Source organism: Diadema setosum, chromosome 16 (genome assembly GCF_964275005.1).
Source record: "Diadema setosum chromosome 16, eeDiaSeto1, whole genome shotgun sequence".
Taxonomy (NCBI): domain Eukaryota; kingdom Metazoa; phylum Echinodermata; class Echinoidea; order Diadematoida; family Diadematidae; genus Diadema; species Diadema setosum.
Window position 1 is genome coordinate 24,694,795 of NC_092700.1, and position 20,098 is coordinate 24,714,892.

Here is a 20,098-nt window from a genome sequence, read left to right on the forward strand (position 1 = left end):
AATTTCTCTTAAGCTGGACATAAGTGAGCAAAGTGAAGAGGAATGCCAAGCTTTGCTTTGATATAAATTGTATGACAAATGTACTTCTATTTATTTGTTTTAATGACCAGTTGCTACATTACTGTAAAGGCGTGACATTTGCACATGAAACCATAAGAGAAACTTAAAATTCACACGCAAATTTGGTTTGGAATATACCACTTGATAGTCAATCACCACATAGAATTCAAGCTGTATGTAAAAGGAACAAAAGCGCGAGAAACGCTTTCATTGTACTGCAGGATTAGGCGATTTATCGATCTTTTGAGCGGAATATGCGAAGTTGGCACGCCGTCGACTGAGTGGGACGTGCGAACATGGCATATAAAGAGTTAAACATCAGCCACACAAACACACACACACACACACACACACACACACACACACACATAAAAAAGGTATTGGACCACCAACTATCCATTAAGGCTATCTTTTTGTGGTCCGAGTGGGCAACTAAGATTCAAAATCGTTGATCCCAAGGCCACTCCCTTTACATTTTTTTTCAGAAGATCCTAAGTATTTTGATTAATCTAGATAAATAACTTAGTTAAAGAGGTTGATTTTCCTGTATTTTTGAAAGAATTGGAGGATGTGGGAGGGTGGATCTTACAAACGTTTTAAACACGCATTTTCATTTAAAACTAAGCCCCACATTTTTGCAAGGAAAAGCTTCATCGAGACTTTCGTGGTATACTTCAAAAGATTTCTTCTCCATTGTGGCGGTGCCTTGGGTCGGTATAAACTTTGATAGGTGCGAAAAAGGGGATTAAATCTGCCATAATTGAGAATGTTTGAATTACATCAACGTAAAAAAGTGTTCCAAAACCCGTCATAAAAAGATAGGGTTATGCCTTTCAGTTGATTGGAATTTCATAGCATCCAATTTATTCTCGACTGTGTTGTTTTGTACTCCTCGCGTTTACGTGCCTCATCGTCACTTGATTCTTGAGAAATAAGAGCACTAGAAAATTCCAATGCAATTATAAATTTCTCTCGTGTGTGTGTGTGTGGGGGGGGGTTAGGTGGATGGGAGGAAATGATATTCCATCCACAAAATAATTATTGTAATGTCTTGCGCCATCACATCATTCACTTTACACAGTTTAACGTGTAATTCTACCAATGGTTGTGACATAGCGATGTAATAATGAAATCACTTGTTATGTTTCTTTCGCATAACCATACACAAACTCCCCATGTAGAAACTGCTTTTAGGGCTGATTTCATCGAGTTCCAAAATAATGTTGTGATCTTGCCATAGCATCCACATGTTAATTTTCCTCTTACATCACTATCACTATCACTGCAGTATAAACAAAATGACGTTTACAACGTCCCTCATTTAGTCTCAAAACAATAACTCAAAGTTGGACACTTCATTCATTTCATTTTTATTTCATTTCTGGCCAAAACATATAATATGACAATTTCATATAAACAAATTAAGTACAATGTAACTTTTACATTTCCAATGATGACACTGTATTTTCTGAAAGCTCGCGAAGTATACATGTATACGCACCGTTCCTTCTGATTATTGTACATTATGTTGATGTATATAATTCATTTCGTATATTACATGAACCTCTTGTAAAAGTTTAGACAATATCATTTTATGATATATATACTTTGTATTACGTTTTTATTTTCGTTGATTGGAAATAAACTATGAGTGAAACTTGAAACTGCCCTCATTAGTGTGTCCCCCAACAACATTAACCAACATATCAAATAATATTCAATGTGGTTAAGATTAAATTGTGACAGAAAACAGAAGGAAGACACCTGCTTAAAATTCAGCTATTTAAATGTGTTTATGTGTGTATAAAAGCATACCAGAATGTAACGCATATATAACACATAGGCCTACAAACAACAGACACAACAAAAGTCTGTATTATGCAACAGCTCAATGGCGTCGTTTTCTGTATAAAAGACCAAGTTATATTAATGTGCAACATGAAACGCATGCAGTCGAGCTGTGAAGCTCAATCAGAGAACTTTGTACCTATATTCATGTAGCACGTAGTATGCAAATATGAGCATTAAAGTGTAAATACGGATCCAAAAGAAAATAGCTAAAATTATTTTGGAGTAATATGCACGTTCATAAAGGCTGAATATGAAATCATGAAATCACGATGAGGTAGAGATGATCTCAATATACATCACTCCACATACTATATTCTGATTGTTACCGCCAGTATAGTAAGATGTGCAAACAGTCATAAATTCCACGCCATAAATACAGTATCTTCGCACCGGTATACCAAAGTAGTGCAACCACAATCCATTCATAGGGATTACGCACAACCACCCAACCACGAGACCGCCAATGATAGTTCCTGATCTCTCGACACGCCCGTACAGTTTACACACAACGTGGGTCTGCATGCGTAAGCAAGAAATGATCAGTTGGCGGACTGTTTATGTACGTGTTACCGATGTCAGCAGAAAATCGACGCATTAGGTTGTATAGGGCAAGTTAAATATTCTAATTTTAACAAATGAAGAAAGAAATCACCTTGTGATGAATAAATACTGCATGAAGCTTCTGCTGCAGTCAGTAGTGATTGCTTCAGTAGTCTACCTACACTTTACCGAAGGTAAGTGACAGTAACCTTTACAATTGATTTGTACTGTAGCGGTTACATACTGTAAGACAAGGTGAAGATTTGTGTTATTGCTTACACGATAGAACGTTTGGCCTGTTTGATGTTAATACAGTATTGTACATCAGATATACTGCCCGAATAATGAAAGAGAAAATGGTGCCTATGTAGCTTTCGAATTATTCCCCTTACAACTGTTCCTGTGCATGAGGTGGAAATGGGTGTATGCATTATCTCTCTCTCTCTCTCTCTCTCTATGTATCTACATTCATATGTCATGTTATCTTGGAGACATATACAAATTATACAAATTACGAAAATTACATTAAACCAGAATATGATGGAAATTGAGGTGAGACAATCAATTTTTCAAACTTTAGCTCTACAACGTTAACAGCGAGTTCACTTGGTAATGCCACACTCCGTCATATTTTCATCTGTGTCAACTGATAGTGGTAGTAGAAGCAAACATTATTGACTTAATTGTCACCAAACAAAAATTAAAGATAGAAATCAGACCAGTGGTACGTAACATCTTCGAGAATAACAGAAGTGACGTCGTGAAAAAGGTTTGATGGAGGGAGAGCTGAAACATAAATCAGAACAATCTGACTCTAAATTTCGGAAAATGTTTTACTAGAATCGTCAATTAATGTTTGTGTTATCACTGTCGGTATTAGCCTTATTCATCTCTAAACACTTAACGAAAAATATAATGAATATAAACCTGTCAATCTAAGGTGACTATAACGAATTTCGGGAATCTCTATTTGCTTCACAAAGACAGATTATTTTTACAAGCCATATGGTGTTTCAAACGCATAAACAATATTACACTCATTCTGCACAAATGTAACCGTAAGGCAGTAATTGAGCAGTGATTCCGTGGTGTGTATGTCCAAATTCATCCAAAAACACGAATTTACGTTCCTTGTTTGGTTTCAGAATTCTATCGATGATCATTGTTTCTAATTTCTAGGATAAGCTAGGTATAATTGATGTAAGAGCATATTTGATTACGTGGATTGGAATAAATCTGAAAAAGTTGTAAAATTCCGGTGATTCAATTTAATTCTGTTGTCAGCTGAGTAAGTCTCCAGCCTGCATATTACAAATGATATCAACGCCTTCCTTAAAAAAGTATGTAAACATTTATAAAGATTGTTCCTCTCAAAATTACTTAACGTACAATGCGGATGTGCTCATACGCTTTGTGGAAAGGTTGTAGGCCCTTACTGAATGCGCTCCACACAGGAACCAGATAGAGCAGTTTTTGTGGTGGAACAAGGGCGTCGTGTTCGCATGTTTTGCCAAGTACATACCGTAGTACAAATCGTTGTTACATAGTTTCGGGCTCTGAAATACACAAAAACTTTGATCCGACATGTCGCTGAAATGTATGCTTTGAAAAGGGGTAAAAACGACATAATGAGTAAGGTTGGATCTATGCAGTCTTGCAAAACGTGCTTGTGCGGGGTAACATTAGTCAACCTGAGTTGAAGGAGTTGTAACTTTATTAACAAAATATAAAGAATATGTCGAATACTAGGTTCAAAAAAGTTGTCTCAAATTTTAGAGAGTTCTTTAGATACGACATCATGGTAATGTTCTTGTGCAAGTTGGAAGGATAAGTCATTATTTTTATCAATTATTTCCCTCTTAAGCTGCTTACATGAACAATAATGTAAACCACAAATTAGGATCTATCCCTAAGATTTAGATTTTATTTTGCTTTGCTTCTTGAGATTACCACTGAAGCTCAACCTTACAAAGGGCTGCTAAACGTTGAGGGTGTGCTCCCTAACCCACACCCTTTTTTTTTAGTCTGTGAAAAAACAAAAATATTCAACATAATCCAGAATAACAAATGAGAGGGGGAATCACAACACCTATTCTTTTCCCCATTGAAAGGTTAAGTTCTTAGATAACTATTTATGTCGTGTGTTATATAATTTTTATCACATCAAGCTAAGTTTATCACTGAATTGGTCAGATTTATGGGTTTATTCTCAAAGTTTTGCTGCAATATGTGATGTTCCTAAGAATAGCATGAATTAATGCAAACACCTTAAACGATGTTGCAGTGTTCTCTTATAAAACGAGCACATAAATTTTCTTTTTTAAACAAGATTACATTTTTATGTCTCATGGCTCGCAGACAATGCTAGTAATGTTATATTCGCTTGTGTATGTAGCTTATGATAAAAATGAAAAAAAAAAGATAAACTGTCATAGTAAACCGAAAAATCATGTACCAAGCTCTGATGAGATGATAGGCGGGGACGACAGAACCTGCCTGTTTCTGATAAAACAAGAAGCACCATGGAAGTAGGTGTATTTTTAAATGTGTGTGTGTGCCTGTGTGTGTGTGTCTAGGAATAGCGTAAATGTTGTTGACATTTTGTACATCATGTTAGAAAGTTTGAAATTGTGATTCTCTTTCATAAAGAATATTAGTTGCTCTACTGTGGGAGTTTAAAACAAAAAGAAATGAAAAACTAGACTCGGAATTTGTCAAGACTGACAAATTAGGTGATCCGATCTCTTCGAAAATCAATGATTTTAGTCCTGATCCAAATATTCATGACCATACAGGTTTCATCTGTGTTGACGGGACATTGGCTGTGTGATGTTTGGATTCTCATTTAGAAAAGGGAATGAGACCTGCCATCTTTGGTACCGAATTCCGTATACACTAACGGAAATACAGAATGAAGTATATTTGACCTTTGACCTCACTTTGCACACCTAAGATGGCGTCTAAGCAAAAAGTGATTATTTTATGAAATGATTCTTGTAACATGGTCTTTGCGTGTGCAAAATATGGGAAAGATAGGACATGTATTCACCAAGCTACAGGATGAAACATTTATGACCTTTGACCCTAATCTACATACCCAAGATGGTGTCCGATCAAGTAGTTGTTATATTATGAAATAATGTACGTGACATGTACTAAACATGTGCAAAATATGGGACTGATAGCCATTGTTGTTGTTCATCTATTGCACAGAAAGTAGTAGAAAGAAAGAAAAATAAAGAAAAAATCATGTTATTTTATAGAAATTTGAAGGAGAAGCATAAAAAAATTAGAAAAAGATAAAGTAAGGAAAGGGAGATTAAGATTAACTAAAGAAAAAGAAGAAAAAAGTGTTTAAAAAATAAAAAAAAAATATATTGGCAGGGGTGAGCCTCGAACCAGGGACCTTAGGATTACGAGTCGGATGCGCTACGCAATGACCTATTTCATTCTCCATAGGCCCTGTGTATTAAGCAAAATGACGCTGCATCGAAGCCTCGTGTCATATTCAACCAAGTTTTTCGACGTGATAACGACGTCGCAGGAAAAAATGGAGGTCACACTCAAGATAGCCCACAGTCTCAGCTACAACACACTAAAATCTGGGAGAAATTCACCGAAGCATAAGTGAGCTAGTGCTCGAAAAAGATAGTCATGTCAATTTTCATTTCCAGAAAAACTGCACTTCCATAGAGATAACACGTAAACTGGTCAAATTTGACAAGATTACTTTCAATCCATTTTTACGAGGTGATGCCGTCATCTAATCAAAATGTTGTTATTACATTAATGAAAGAGCATTTAGTAAGCTACAACATACTGAAATTTGGGTACAAATTGGCAAAGGATTAGTGAGATACGCTCGAGTGACCTTGAAATTTGATGACGTAATTTTGAAAATTTACTTCTTTTATTTTATTAAGAGATTTGATATCTTTTAATCACTTTTCCAGCATCGCCAACCCATGAAATGATATTTACAACTCATCAGCTTTCAGAATATGTAACGAAAATGGGGGGTCACCGTCCATTCTGACGAGTAAAATCGGATTTAAAATTGGCGGTTTTTTGGCATAGTTGCACTGTATATCGCCATTGACGCGCGCGCGGAATTTCAACTTTGACGGGCCCGTATGACGTCATATTGAGTCGGATTGACTTGAAACTTGGTAGAAATATTCCTTGACATTTCAGGCATCCGATAAGTGTGAAAAAATGGGAAATTTCTATTGCATAAGAGCTGTGCGTGCGTATATGTGCGCGCACGTACGCGTCCGTCCATTTTTTTCAATTTTTCAAAAAATGCTCTAAATTGTCTGAAACGTATGCAAAAAAATTTTGAGCTCGATTTGAGCATACAAATATTTCAACGCGCGCGTACGCGCACGTTCTAAGGTATAGATGAATTTTGAGAATATGAGTAGAATGCGGTTGACTTGAAATATATGTGACGTAAATTTCATTGAAAAATTCCATTCCATTAATGAGATATGATTGAGAATGTGTTTTCATATAATGACGTCATAGTGACGTCACGGTCGACTGATCACTTTGATTTTAGTTCGATTGCCGTCTTTGGCAGACGATACATATATGGTATAAGTTTGAAATTGATAGGAAGAGGACTTTCTGAGCTAATCGATGCACAACTTTTGGGGAGAAAGAAGAAAAAGAAGAAGAAGAAGAAGAAAGAATCCGTACAAAAACAGAAGGTGATCCGAGAGGATACTCGGATCACGATACTCGGATCACCTAACAAAAACAGAAGGTGATCCGCGAGGATACTCGGATCACCTAATTATGTTAATTTTATAGAAATTTGAAGGAGAAGCATGAAAAAATCAGAAAAAGATAAAGTTAGGAAAGGAGATTAAGACTGACTAAAGAAAAAGAAGAAAAAAAAAGTGTTTAAAAAATTTCAAAAAAAAATATTTGCAGGGGTGAGCCTCGAACTAGGGACCTTAGGATTACGAGTCGGATGCGCTATGCAATGACCTATTTCATGCTCCATAGGCCCTGTGTATTAAGCAAAATGACGTTACATCGAAGCCACGTGCCAATATTCAACCAAGTTTTTCGACGTGATGCCGACGTCGTATGAAAAAATAGAGGGCTCATTCACGATAGCCCAAAGTCTCAGCTACAACATATTAAAATCTGGGAAAAATTCACCGAAGCATAAGTGAGCTAGTGCTCGAAAAAGATAGTCATGTCAATTTTCACTGCCAGAAAAACTGCTCTCCCATAGAGATAACACGTAAACTGGTCAAATTTTACAAGGATACTTTCAATCCATTTTTACGAGGTGATGACGTTATTCCATCAAAATGTTGTTTTACAGTAATGAAAGAACATTTCATAAGCTACAACATACTGAAATCTGGGTGAAAATTGGCGAAATTCAAGTGAGATACGCTCGAGTGAATTTGAAATTTGATGACGTCATTTTGAAAATTTACTTTTTTTACTTTATTAAGAAATGTGATATCTTTTAATCATTTTGTCAGCATAGCCAGCCCATGAAATAACATGTACAACTCATCAGCTTTCAAAATATGTAAAGAAATGGGGGGTCACCGTTCATCCTGACGAGTAAAATCAGATTTAAAATCATCGTTTTTTTGGCATAGTTGCACTGTATGTCGCCATTGACGCGCGCGCGGAATTTCAACTTTGACGGGCCCGTATGACGTCATATTGAGTCGGATCGACTTGAAACTTGGTAGAAATATACCTTGGCATTTCAGACATCCGATCCGTGTGAAAAATCGGGAAATTTCTATTGCATATGAGCTGTGTGTGCGTATACGCGCGCGCGTACGCGTCCGTCCGATTTTTTCAATTTTTCAAAAAATGCTCCAAATGGTCTGAAACGTGTGCAAAAAAATTTTGAGCTCGATTTGAGCATACAAATATTTCAACGCGCGCGTACGCGCACGTTTTAAGGTATAGATGAATTTTCAGAATATGCGTAGAATGCGTTTGACTTGAAATTTATGTGACGTAAATTTCATTGAAAAACTCCACTCCATTAATGAGATATGATTGAGAATGTGTTTTCATATAATGACGTCATAGTGACGTCACGGTCGACTGATCACTTTGATTTTAGTTCGATTGCCGTCTTTGGGACACGATACATACATGGTGTAAGTTTGAACTTGATAGGCATAGCACTTTCTGAGCTAACCTCTGCACAACTTTTGGGGAGAAATAAAGAAAGAAGAAGAAGAAAGAATCCGTACAGATACAGAAGGTGATCCGAGAGGATACTCGGATCACTTAAAAACTAGAGATTGTAATTTGTCATCACTGACAAATTAAGGTGATCCGATTTCTTTTTTAATCAATGATTCGAATCGTGATAGTGCAAAGTCTCAGCTACAACATACTAAAATCTGAGAGAAATTCACCGAAGCATAAGTAAGATAGTGCTCGATAAAGAGAGTCATGTCAATTTTCACATCTAAAAAAATTCACTCCCATAGAGATAACACGTCATAGCGAAAATAGAAAAAGAAGTACATATGACCTTTGACCCCACTTTGCACAGACAAGATGGCATCTGAGCAAAAAGTGGTTATTTTATGAAATGATCCCTGTAACATGGTCTTTACGTGTGCAAAATATGGGAAAGATAGGACATGTATTCACCAAGATACAGGATGAAACATCTATGACCTTTGACCCTAATTTACATACCCAAGACGGCGTCTGATCAAGTCGTTGTTATTTTATGAAATATTATTACCTATACGAGGTAGTTTTGCGAGGCAATTACAGTTGTTATTTTGCAGGGTCGGGAGTTCAGCGGGCGATATTAGAGCATATTACGAGCATCCGGGGTTTTACATATACAGTGGGCTCCCGTTATAACGAAATCCTCGGGACCGGCAGTTATTCTTTCGTCATATCGGAAGTTTGTTATAACCGAACAAATAAACGATAGAAATACATAGAGTGTATGACATTGCAGCCCAAATTTTTACTTTGTTATAACCAGATTTTTGTTATAACCGCGTGTTCGTTATAACGGGAGTGCACTGTAAAACAGGGAGATGGGAAGAGAGATTCCACTCCTTCTCTTCCCACCTCATGTAAACATTCCGATCGACCGCGAAGAGAAAACATTCAAGGAATTCGCTGCGTGTCGATTACACGCACCGCAGAAGAGCGCCGATAAATCAACTCGTACAAGGTCGACCACTTCCACTAGTTCCAGCAGCACGACGCGTCAAACAATGACAAACTGCACAGTGACCATCAGTTATTACAACTCTCCGAATTGAAACAGAAGCAAAAATAAAGTGAAAAAGCGTTCAGATGTTTGAAGTTCGCCTGTTACAACTACATATGTATCTTTGAAGTTGGAGTTGAATGATATACATTGATGAACAATTTTTCAATTATTCGACATGTTGGTGATGATCTACAGGTAGTCAAATATGGCTTGATCTACATCATAGTGTATAGCTGTATTCACATATTTTCTTAATTTACCTAGGGGATAGGTAATAATTATGATATTGACTGGCCTTGAGGGAGATACCAGATAAATATTGCCCGCACTGAAAGAATATTTCTGGTATCTCCCTCGAGGCCAGTCAATATTATATAAATGTTCGTGACATGAACTAAATATGTGCAAAATATGGTGGTGATAGGTTATGTTTTTCTTGAGTTATTGCACATAAAGTTGCAAAAAGAAAGAAATATTTCAATACATCGAAGATAAACTTTAATTTCAAGTAAGTTTTTTGACGTGATCCCGACATCGTATGAAAAAACGAAGGGCACACTTACGATAGCCCAAAGTCTCAGCTACAACATATTAAAATCTGGGAAAAATTCACAGAAGCATAAGTGAGCTAGTGCTCGAAAAAGATAGTCATATCAATTTTCACTTCCAGAAAAACTGCTCTCCCATAAAGATAACACGTGAACTGGTCAAATTTTACAAGGATACTTTTAATCCATATTTACGAGGTGATGACGTCATCCAATCAAAAGTTTGTAATAATAAATATGAAAGAACATTAAATAACCTACAACATACTGAAAGTTATGTGAAAATCGGCAAAGGATAAGTGAGATACGCTCGAGTGAACTTGAATTTTGATGACGTCATTTTGAAAATTTACTTTTTTTACTTTTTTAAGAAATTTGATATCTTTTAATCATTTTTTCAGTATCGCCAACCCATGAAATGATATGTACAAGTCATCAGCTTTCAAAATATGTAAAGAAAATGGGGGGTCACCGTCCATCCTGACGAGTAAGATCGGATTTAAAATTGGCGGTTTTTTGGCATTGTTGCACTGTATATCGCCATTGACGCGCGCGCGGAATTTCAACTTTGACGGGCCCGTATGACGTCATATTGAGTCGGATTGACTTGAAACTTGGTAGAAACATTCCTTGACATTTCAGACATCCGATCCGTGTGAAAAAATGGGAAATTTCTATTGCATATGAGCTGTGCGTGCGTATATGTGCGCGCGCGTACGCGTCCGTCCAATTTTTTCAATTTTTCAGAAAATGCTCCAAATGGTCTGAAACGTGTGCAAAAAAAATTTGAGCTCGATTTGAGCATACAAATATTTCAACGCGCGCGTACGCGCACTTTTTAATAATAAATGTGAATTTTGATAATATGAGTAGAATGCGCTTGACTTGAAATATATGTGACGTAAATTTCATTGAAAAATTCCATTCCAATAATGAGATATGAATGAAAATGTGTTTTCATATAATGACGTCATAGTGACGTCACGGTCGACTGATCACTATTATTTTACTTGCGCTGTCGTCTTTGCGACATGATACATATATGGTATAAGTTTGACATTGAGAGGCAGTGCACTTTCTGAGCTAACCTCTGCACAAATTTTGTCCAGAAATAAAGAAGATTAAAAAGAAGAACAAAGAATCAGTACAGATACAGAAGGTGATCCGAGAGGATACTCGGATCACCTAAGAAGAAAGAATCCGTACAGATACAGAAGGTGATCCGAGAGGATACTCGGATCACCTAAAGAAGAAGAAAGAATCCGTACAGAAACAGAAGGTGATCCGAGAGGATACTCGGATCACCTAACTAGAGATTGTAATTTGTCATCACTGACAAATTAAGGTGATCCGATTTCTTTTTTAATCAATGATTCGAGTCCTGATAGTGCAAAGTCTCAACTACAACATACTAAAATCTGAGAGAAATTCACCGAAGCATAAGTAAGATAGTGCTCGATAAAGAGAGTCATGTCAATTTTCACATCTAAAAAATTCCCTCCCATAGAGATAACACGTCATAGCGAAAATAGAAAAAGAAGTACATATGACCTTTGACCCCACTTTGCACAGACAAGATGGCATCTGAGCAAAAAGTGGTTATTTTATGAAATGATTCCTGTATCATGGTCTTTACGTGTGCAAAATATGGGAAAGATAGGACATGTATTCACCAAGATACAGGATGAAACATCTATGACCTTTGACCCTAATTTACATACCCAAGATGGCGTCTGATCAAGTCATTGTTATTTTATGAAATAATGTTCGTGACATGAACTAAACATGTGCTAAATATGGTGGTGATAGGGTATGTTTTTCTTGAGTTATTGCATACAAAGTTGCAAAAAGAAAGAAATATTTCAATACATCGAAGATAAACTTTAATTTCAAGTAAGTTTTTTGACGTGATCCCGACATCGTATGAATAAACGAAGGGCACATTCACGATAGCCCAAAGTCTCAGCTACAACATATTAAAATCTGGGAAAAATTCACCAAAGCATAAGTGAGATAGTGCTCGAAAAAGATAGTCATATCAATTTTCACTTCCAGAAAAACTGCTCTCCCATAGAGATAACACGTAAACTGGTCAAATTTTACAAGGATACTTTCAATCCATTTTTACGAGGTGATGACGTCATCCAATCAAAACTTTGTTATTATAAATATGAAAGAACATTAAATAAGCTACAACATACTGAAAGTTAGGTGAAAATCGGCAAAGGATAAGTGAGATACGCTCGAGTGAACTTGAATTTTGATGACGTCATTTTGAAAATTTACTTTTTTACTTTTTTAAGAAATTTGATATCTTTTAATCATTTTTTTCAGTATCGCCAACCCATGAAATGATATGTACAACTCATCAGCTTTCAAAATATGTAAAGAAAATGGGGGGTCACCGTCCATCCTGACGAGTAAAATCGGATTTAAATTTGGCGGTTTTTTTGCATTGTTGCACTGTATATCGCCATTGACGCGCGCGCGGAATTTCAACTTTGACGGGCCCGTATGACGTCATATTGAGTCGGATTGACTTGAAACTTGGTAGAAACATTCCTTGACATTTCAGACATCCGATACGTGTGAAAAAACGGGAAATTTCTATTGCATATGAGCTGTGCGTGCGTATATGCGCGCGCGCGTACGCGTCCGTCGATTTTTTCTGAAATACTCCAAATGACCTGAAACGTGTGCAAAAAAATTTTGAGCTCGATTGGAGCATGCTAAAATTTCAACGCGCGCGTACGCGCTCGTTTACTATGAACGTGACTAAATTTTATGAAATATAGCAATTATAGAGCTTGACTTGAACTATATGATATGTAAATTTCATTGAGAAATTCCATTCCATTAATGAAATACGAAAGTGAACGTGATTTCAGATAATGACGTCATAGTGACGTCATGGTTGACTGATCACAGTGATACATTAGATCTGTCGTCCTTGTGACGTGATACATATATGGTATCAGTTTAGAAGTGATAGGTGAATGACTTTTTGAATTAACCTCTGCACAACATTTGAGGAGAAAGAAATAAAGAAGAAGAAGAAAGAATCCGTACAGATACAATAGGTGATCCGAGAGGATACTCGGATCACCTAACTAGAGATTGTAATTTGTCATTACTGACAAATTAAGGTGATCCGATTTTTTTTTATCAATGATTCGAGTCCTGATCGCAATACGTATGATCATACATGTTTTATCTGTGTTTAGAGACATTGGCCGTGTGATGTTTGGACTCTCATTTAGAAAAGGGAGTCATATCTGCCATCCTTGGTACCAAATTTTGTATACACTAGATAACGAAGATACAGCAACAAATACATATGACCTTTCACCCACCTTTACACTCCCAAGATGGCACCTGAGGAAGAAAGTGTTTAATGATCCTTGCGACATCGTCTATAAGTGTGCAAAATATGGGAAAGATAGGACAGGTATTCACCAAGATACGAAATGAAACAGTTATGACCTTTGACCCTTATTTACATACCCAAGATGGCGTTTGATCAAGAAGTCGTTATTTTATGAAATAATGTAGGTGACATGAACTAAACATGTGAAAAACTAAACTTTTTCACAATATGGTGGTGATAGAGCATGATTTTCTTGAGTTTTTGCAAAGAAAGTTGCGCAAAGAAAGAAATATTTCAATACATCGTTGATGAGCTTTAATTTCAACCAAGTATTTTGACGTGATACCGACATCTTGTGATAAAAAGGGCACTTATATGATAGCACAAAGTCTCAGCTACAACATATTAAAATCTTGGAGAAATTCAACGTAGGATAAGTGAGATAGTGCTCGATAAAGACAGTCATGTTAATTTTCATTTCAAGAAAAACTGCACTCTTGTAGAGATAACTCGCAAATGGGTCAAATTTGACAAGGTTACCTTCAATCTATTTTTACGAGGTAAAGACATTATCCAGCGAAATATTTTGCTATTTAAATTGATAGAGCATTAAATAAGGTACAGCATACTGAAATCTGGGTGAAAATTGGCCAAGGATAAGTGAGATACGCTCGAGTAAACTTGAAATTTGATGACGTCATTTTGAAAATTTACTTTTTTTTACTTTATTAAGAAATTTGATATCTTTTCATCATTTTGCCAGCATTGCCACCGCATGAAATGACATGTACAACTCATCAGCTTTCAGAATATGTAAAGAAAATGGGGGGTCACCGTCCATCCTGACGAGTAAAATCGGATTTAAAATTGGCGGTTTTTTGGCATAGTTGCACTGTATATCGCCATTGACGCGCGCGCGGAATTTCAACTTTGACGGGCCCGTATGACGTCATTTTGAGTCGGATTGATTTGAAACTTGGTGGAATTATTCCTTGATATTTCAAACACCCGATCCGTGTGAAAAATTGGGGAATTTACATTGCATATGAGCTGTGCGTGCGTATATGCGCGCGCGCGTACGCGTCCGTCCAATTTTTTCAATTTTTCAAAAAATGCTGCAAATGGTCTGAAACGGATGCAAAAAAAAATTTTGAGCTCGATTGGAGCATACAAATATTTCAACGCGAGCGTACGCGCACGTCTTAAGGTATAGATGACTTTTGAGAATATGGGTAGAATCCGCTTGACTTGAAATATATGTGACGTAAATTTCATTAAAAAATTCTATTCCATTAATGAGATATGAATGAGAATGTGTTTTCATATAATGACGTCACAGTGACGTCACGGTCGACTGATCACTATGATTTTATTAGATCTGTCGTCTTTGTGACATGATACATATATGGTGTAATTTTGAAATTGATAGGGGCAGCACTTTCTGAGCTAATCGCTGCACAACTTTTGTCCAGAAATAAATAAAGAATCCGTACAGATACAATAGGTGATCCGAGAGGATTCTCGGATCACCTAAAGAAAGAATCCGTACAAAAACAGAAGGTGATCCGAGAGGATACTCGGATCACCTAACTAGAACCGGAATTTGTCAAAACTGACAAATTAGGTGATCCGATCTCTTCGAAAATCAATGATTTGAGTCCTGATCCAAATATTCATGATCATACAGGTTTCATCTGTGTTGACGGGACATTGGCCGTGTGATGTTTGGATTCTCATTTAGAAAAGGAAGTGAGACCTGCCATCTTTGGTACCGAATTCCGTATACACTAACGGAAATACAGAATGAAGTATATTTGACCTTTGACCTCACTTTGCACACCCAAAATGGCGTCTAAGCAAAAAGTGATTATTTTATGAAATGATTCTTGTAACATGGTCTTTGCGTGTGCAAAATATGGGAAAGATAGGACATGTATTCACCAAGATACAGGATGAAACATTTATGACCTTTGACCCTAATTTACATACCCAAGATGGTGTCCGATCAAGTAGTTGTTATTTTATGAAATAATGTACGTGACATGTACTAAACATGTGCAAAATATGGGATTGATAGCCATTGTTGTTGTTCATCTATTGCACAGAAAGTAGTAGAAAGAAAGAAAAATAAAGAAAAAATTATGTTATTTTATAGAAATTTGAAGGAGAAGCATAAAAAAAAATCAGAAAAAGATAAAGTAAGGAAAGGGAGATTGAGATTAAGTAAAGAAAAAGAAGAAAAAAAGTGTTAAAATTTTTTTTTTAAATATTGGCAGGGGTGAGCCTCGAACCAGGGACCTTAGGATTACGAGTCGGATGCGCTACGCAATGACCTATTTCATTCTCCATAGGCCCTGTGTATTAAGCAAAATGACGCTGCATCGAAGCCTCGTGCCATATTCAACCAAGTTTTTCGACGTGATGCCGACATCGTATGAAAAAACGAAGGGCACATTCACGATAGCCCAAAATCTCAGCTACATCATACTAAAATCTGGGAAAAATTCACCGAAGCATAAGTGAGCTAGTGCTCGAAAAAGAGAGTCATGTCAATTTTCACTGCCAGAAAAACTGCTCTCCCATAGAGATAACACGTAAACTGGTCAAATTTGACAATATTACTTTCAATCCATTTTTACGAGGTGATGCCGTCATCCAATCAAAATGTTGTAAATATATTAATGAAAGATCATTTAATAAGCTACAACATACTGAAATCTGGGTGTAAATTGGCAAAGGATAAGTGAGATACACTCGAGTAAACTTGAAATTTGATGACGTCATTTTGAAAATTTACTTTTTTTACTTTATTAAGAAATTTGATATCTTTTAATCATTTTGCCAGCATCGTCAACTCATGAAATAACATGTCCAACTCATCAGCTTTTAGAATATGTAAAGAAAATGGGGGGTTACCGTCCATCCTGACGAGTAAAATCGGATTTAAGATTGGCGTTTTTTGGCATCGTTGCACTGTATATCGCCATTGACGCGCGCGCGGAATTTCAACTTTGACCGGCCCGTATGACGTCATATTGAGTTGGATTGACTTGAAACTTGGTAGAAATATTCCTTGACATTTTAGGCATCCGATAAGTTTAAAAAAACGGGAAATTTCCATTGCATATGAGCTGCGTGTGCGAATATGTGCGCGCGCGTACGCGTCCGTCCAATTTTTTCAATTTTTCAAAAAATGCTCCAAATGGTCTGAAACGTGTGCAAAAAAAAATTTGAGCTCGATTTGAGCATACAAATATTTCAACGCGCGCGTACGCGCACGTTTCAAGAGAAAATATGAATTTTGAGAATATGAGTAAAATGCGCATAATTTGAAATGTATGTGACGTAAATTTCATTGCAAAATTCTATTCCATTAATGAGATAAGAATGAAAATGTGTTTTCATATAATGACGTCATAGTGACGTCACGGTCGACTGATCACTATGATTTTACTTGATCTGTCGTCTTTGGGACATGATACATATATGGTATAAGTTTGACATTGAAAGGCAATGCACTTTCTGAGCTAACCGCTGCACAAATTTTGCCCAGAAATAAAGAAGAATAAAAATATGAAGAACAAAGAATCAGTACAGATACAGAAGGTGATCCGAGAGGATACTCGGATCACCTAATAAAAAAAAAAAAAAAAACAAAGAATCAGTACAGATACAGAAGGTGATCCGAGAGGATACTCGGATCACCTAATCAGTACAGATACAGAAGGTGATCCGAGAGGATACTCGGATCACCTAAAAAAACGTGGAATATATAATAATTCTAGAAATCTCTATCTCAAGTCTGTAGGTTTTTTTAAAGCAAAGCAGACAGAATGTGTGAATGTTATGCATGTTCGTGTGTGAATGTTATGCATGCAAGTTCGTAAATTTTTGTAAAATGTTACCACTCACAAGTCAATTACTGTGTAGTATGATTTGAGACGACCAAACGTACCAACGTGCATGTGCATTTGAGGCTACTCCTCATACGTTTTCAGAGAGAGAGAGACCAATCATGTAGTTAGGCCCTATCTCTATATTTGTTATGGGTCCTGTCTGGTATATGTCTGGCGACATATTGAATACAACTATAATGATACGCACAGTCAACGAAGCACTTGTTCTATTGAGATTATAAGAGGTAGCGCTGAGGCAGTTGGGATTTTCAAACGCACTTTGAACCTTGCACGTTATGAACGTGATGAATAAGGCGGGAGTTTACAGTTAGTACAGCATATTACGAAATGATCGTACACAAAAATGGTGAGAGACGCATATGCATCTGCTCTGGAATGAACATACCAACACAACACTTAATCAATTAATTTGAGGTCAAATTGAAGGCATTGAACACACACGTGGTCCTTTTCCTGTAACAAGTACATGTACATTTGGCAGGTAGGCTTTTATTCAGGTAGGCAAAATGGAAGTTATTAAACAATGTAACATAATATGTTAGGTTGAGATTGGTATAAATAACAATGTTTATGTTATGGCATTCTAAAGTGTTTTTTTTTTTCAAGATGTTTGAAAATTACGGCGTGTGGTGTGATAAGATTGCAGATGAGAGTGCATCATTGGACATTTTTTTTTTTTTTGGGTTGTTGTTGCTTCTTTTTGTTTTGCTGCTATGGATTGTGTTTTCTTTGTTTTGGTGTTTTGTTGTTTGTCATACTTCTTTTTTTTATTTCTTTTTACAGGGAATCGTTTTGCATTCTGATATTCTTGATGTTATAAATGTGCTAATTAGGCTGTTTAGAGTGAAACAGGCACAAGTATAATAGATACGGATGTTTTACAAAAGTAATATCAGTGTCGAACATCGCAGTAGGTAAGAACAGTTCAGTTGTCAGGTGATTGCACTATCAAAATAATTATTGAAAGTTGTAGCGATATTTTACTTCGATTTTTTGTACTTTACTTTTTTGTTATTTCATCACGGTGAACTACAAAAATCATGGAGAGGAATCAACGTCTCGTTTTCTTTGTCAGTCAGTACTATTGTTGTGTTTCAAAGCAAACCCACGAAATCAAACAATTTAAACAGCGTTTGAATAGCTGTCATTGCCATTTCACTTCAATACATAAGCTCTAGATTACCTTCGAAATAATGCTTAAAGGGAACGTATAGGTTCCGTTGAGACGTAACATCAGGTTTCTAACATTTTTGGCTGAGGTAATGGCAAACCTCTTATGAAATAAGAAAGAGCATGTGATTCTAAGAGGAATTCAAAGTTTATTTGTGACCGTGCATCACAAAACGAACAAAAAGTCGCACACACTGATTTTGCGTGAGGACTGAATATAGGTGAAAAGGGTCAACCGAGCCGATCTTGACTTGTTCATATTTTCTGAAAGAGCAAGTCTTCTTTTACATTTTGCTAAAATTTGGGATCATAAAACGGGCAGGAAAGTGTGTGTTTTTTTTTTAGCAGTTTATCTCAAACATTTTTGGTAGAATAGTGTGATTAGGTGTGTCTTTAGAGTCCCTTTTTCATTTCTGAAAAACCTTGTACACACCCTTCACTTTCAACTCTAACATCTAATAACTTTTGAAAGATGATGCTACTGCTTTGAAAGTTGGCATTAATTGTGGACAAAATGTGATAAGGCTTGCTTAATTTCAGTTTAATTTGATAATCTCTTCATTGTTTTTACTCAGGTGATTTACTTCCTGTTTCTTGTCCCATTCATCACACAGCCAGCACGGTTTGGTAAAGATTAAGCGCTTGAATAGACACTGCACTTCAGAGCCTCTTTTCTCAGTTCACACTTTTCCTGAGTTTGTGCTTTCTTTCCAATATTTAGATAGGTTATGAGAGTCCATTTGATTTGAGTTATACATCATTTTAAAGCTTGAATTCTGCTCTTTCAGAATATGGTCGTAACTAAAATTTCATGTCTGGCGACTTTTTGTTTGTTTTGTGGTGCACGGTAAGATTTGATGAAAATTGGTTTTGAAATGACCGAGATACGCAAAATAGTGGGACCCACTTTGTTTTTGGATGTCTCAGCTATTCCATCCAAAACCAATTTTCAGCAAATAAACTTTGAATTCGTCTTAGAAAGTTATGCTCTGTACTATTTCATAAGTAGTTTCTTGGTACCTCACAAAAAGTTAAATGCCTAATCCTCGCCTCCACCAATACTGTACTATCCATTTAACCTACCCATATTTTGAAACTCGAGGAATTCGAAAAAAAGAGGAAAAGGCTGTAAACATTAATTTCTTTGCTAAATTTCAGGCAAGGAGTTCAGGCGAATTGATGGTTTGCTTTTGTCATTTTAAATAGCTGAAGCTCTCATCATATTATTGAATGTACTTGCAAAAGCCATCCCTGAAAAGGATTTTTTTTTTCCCTATCGTCTAGCCTCTATAGTAACCACCACCCCCAAATTCCAGGTATGGACAAGGGAAGACACCCGACTTCCATGTCACTTCAAAGAGGAGCCACTCGCTGCAATCTGGGTCAAGGAGAACAGCTCAAATCA

The 20,098-nt window shown here is 36.5% G+C and overlaps 1 protein-coding gene across 1 annotated transcript in view; it reads left to right on the forward strand.

Moving 5' to 3' along the window:
* Nucleotides 1-20,098, forward strand: part of LOC140239735 (uncharacterized) — a 134,272-nt gene that overhangs the window by 102,873 nt on the left and 11,301 nt on the right. The window lies entirely within an intron of this gene.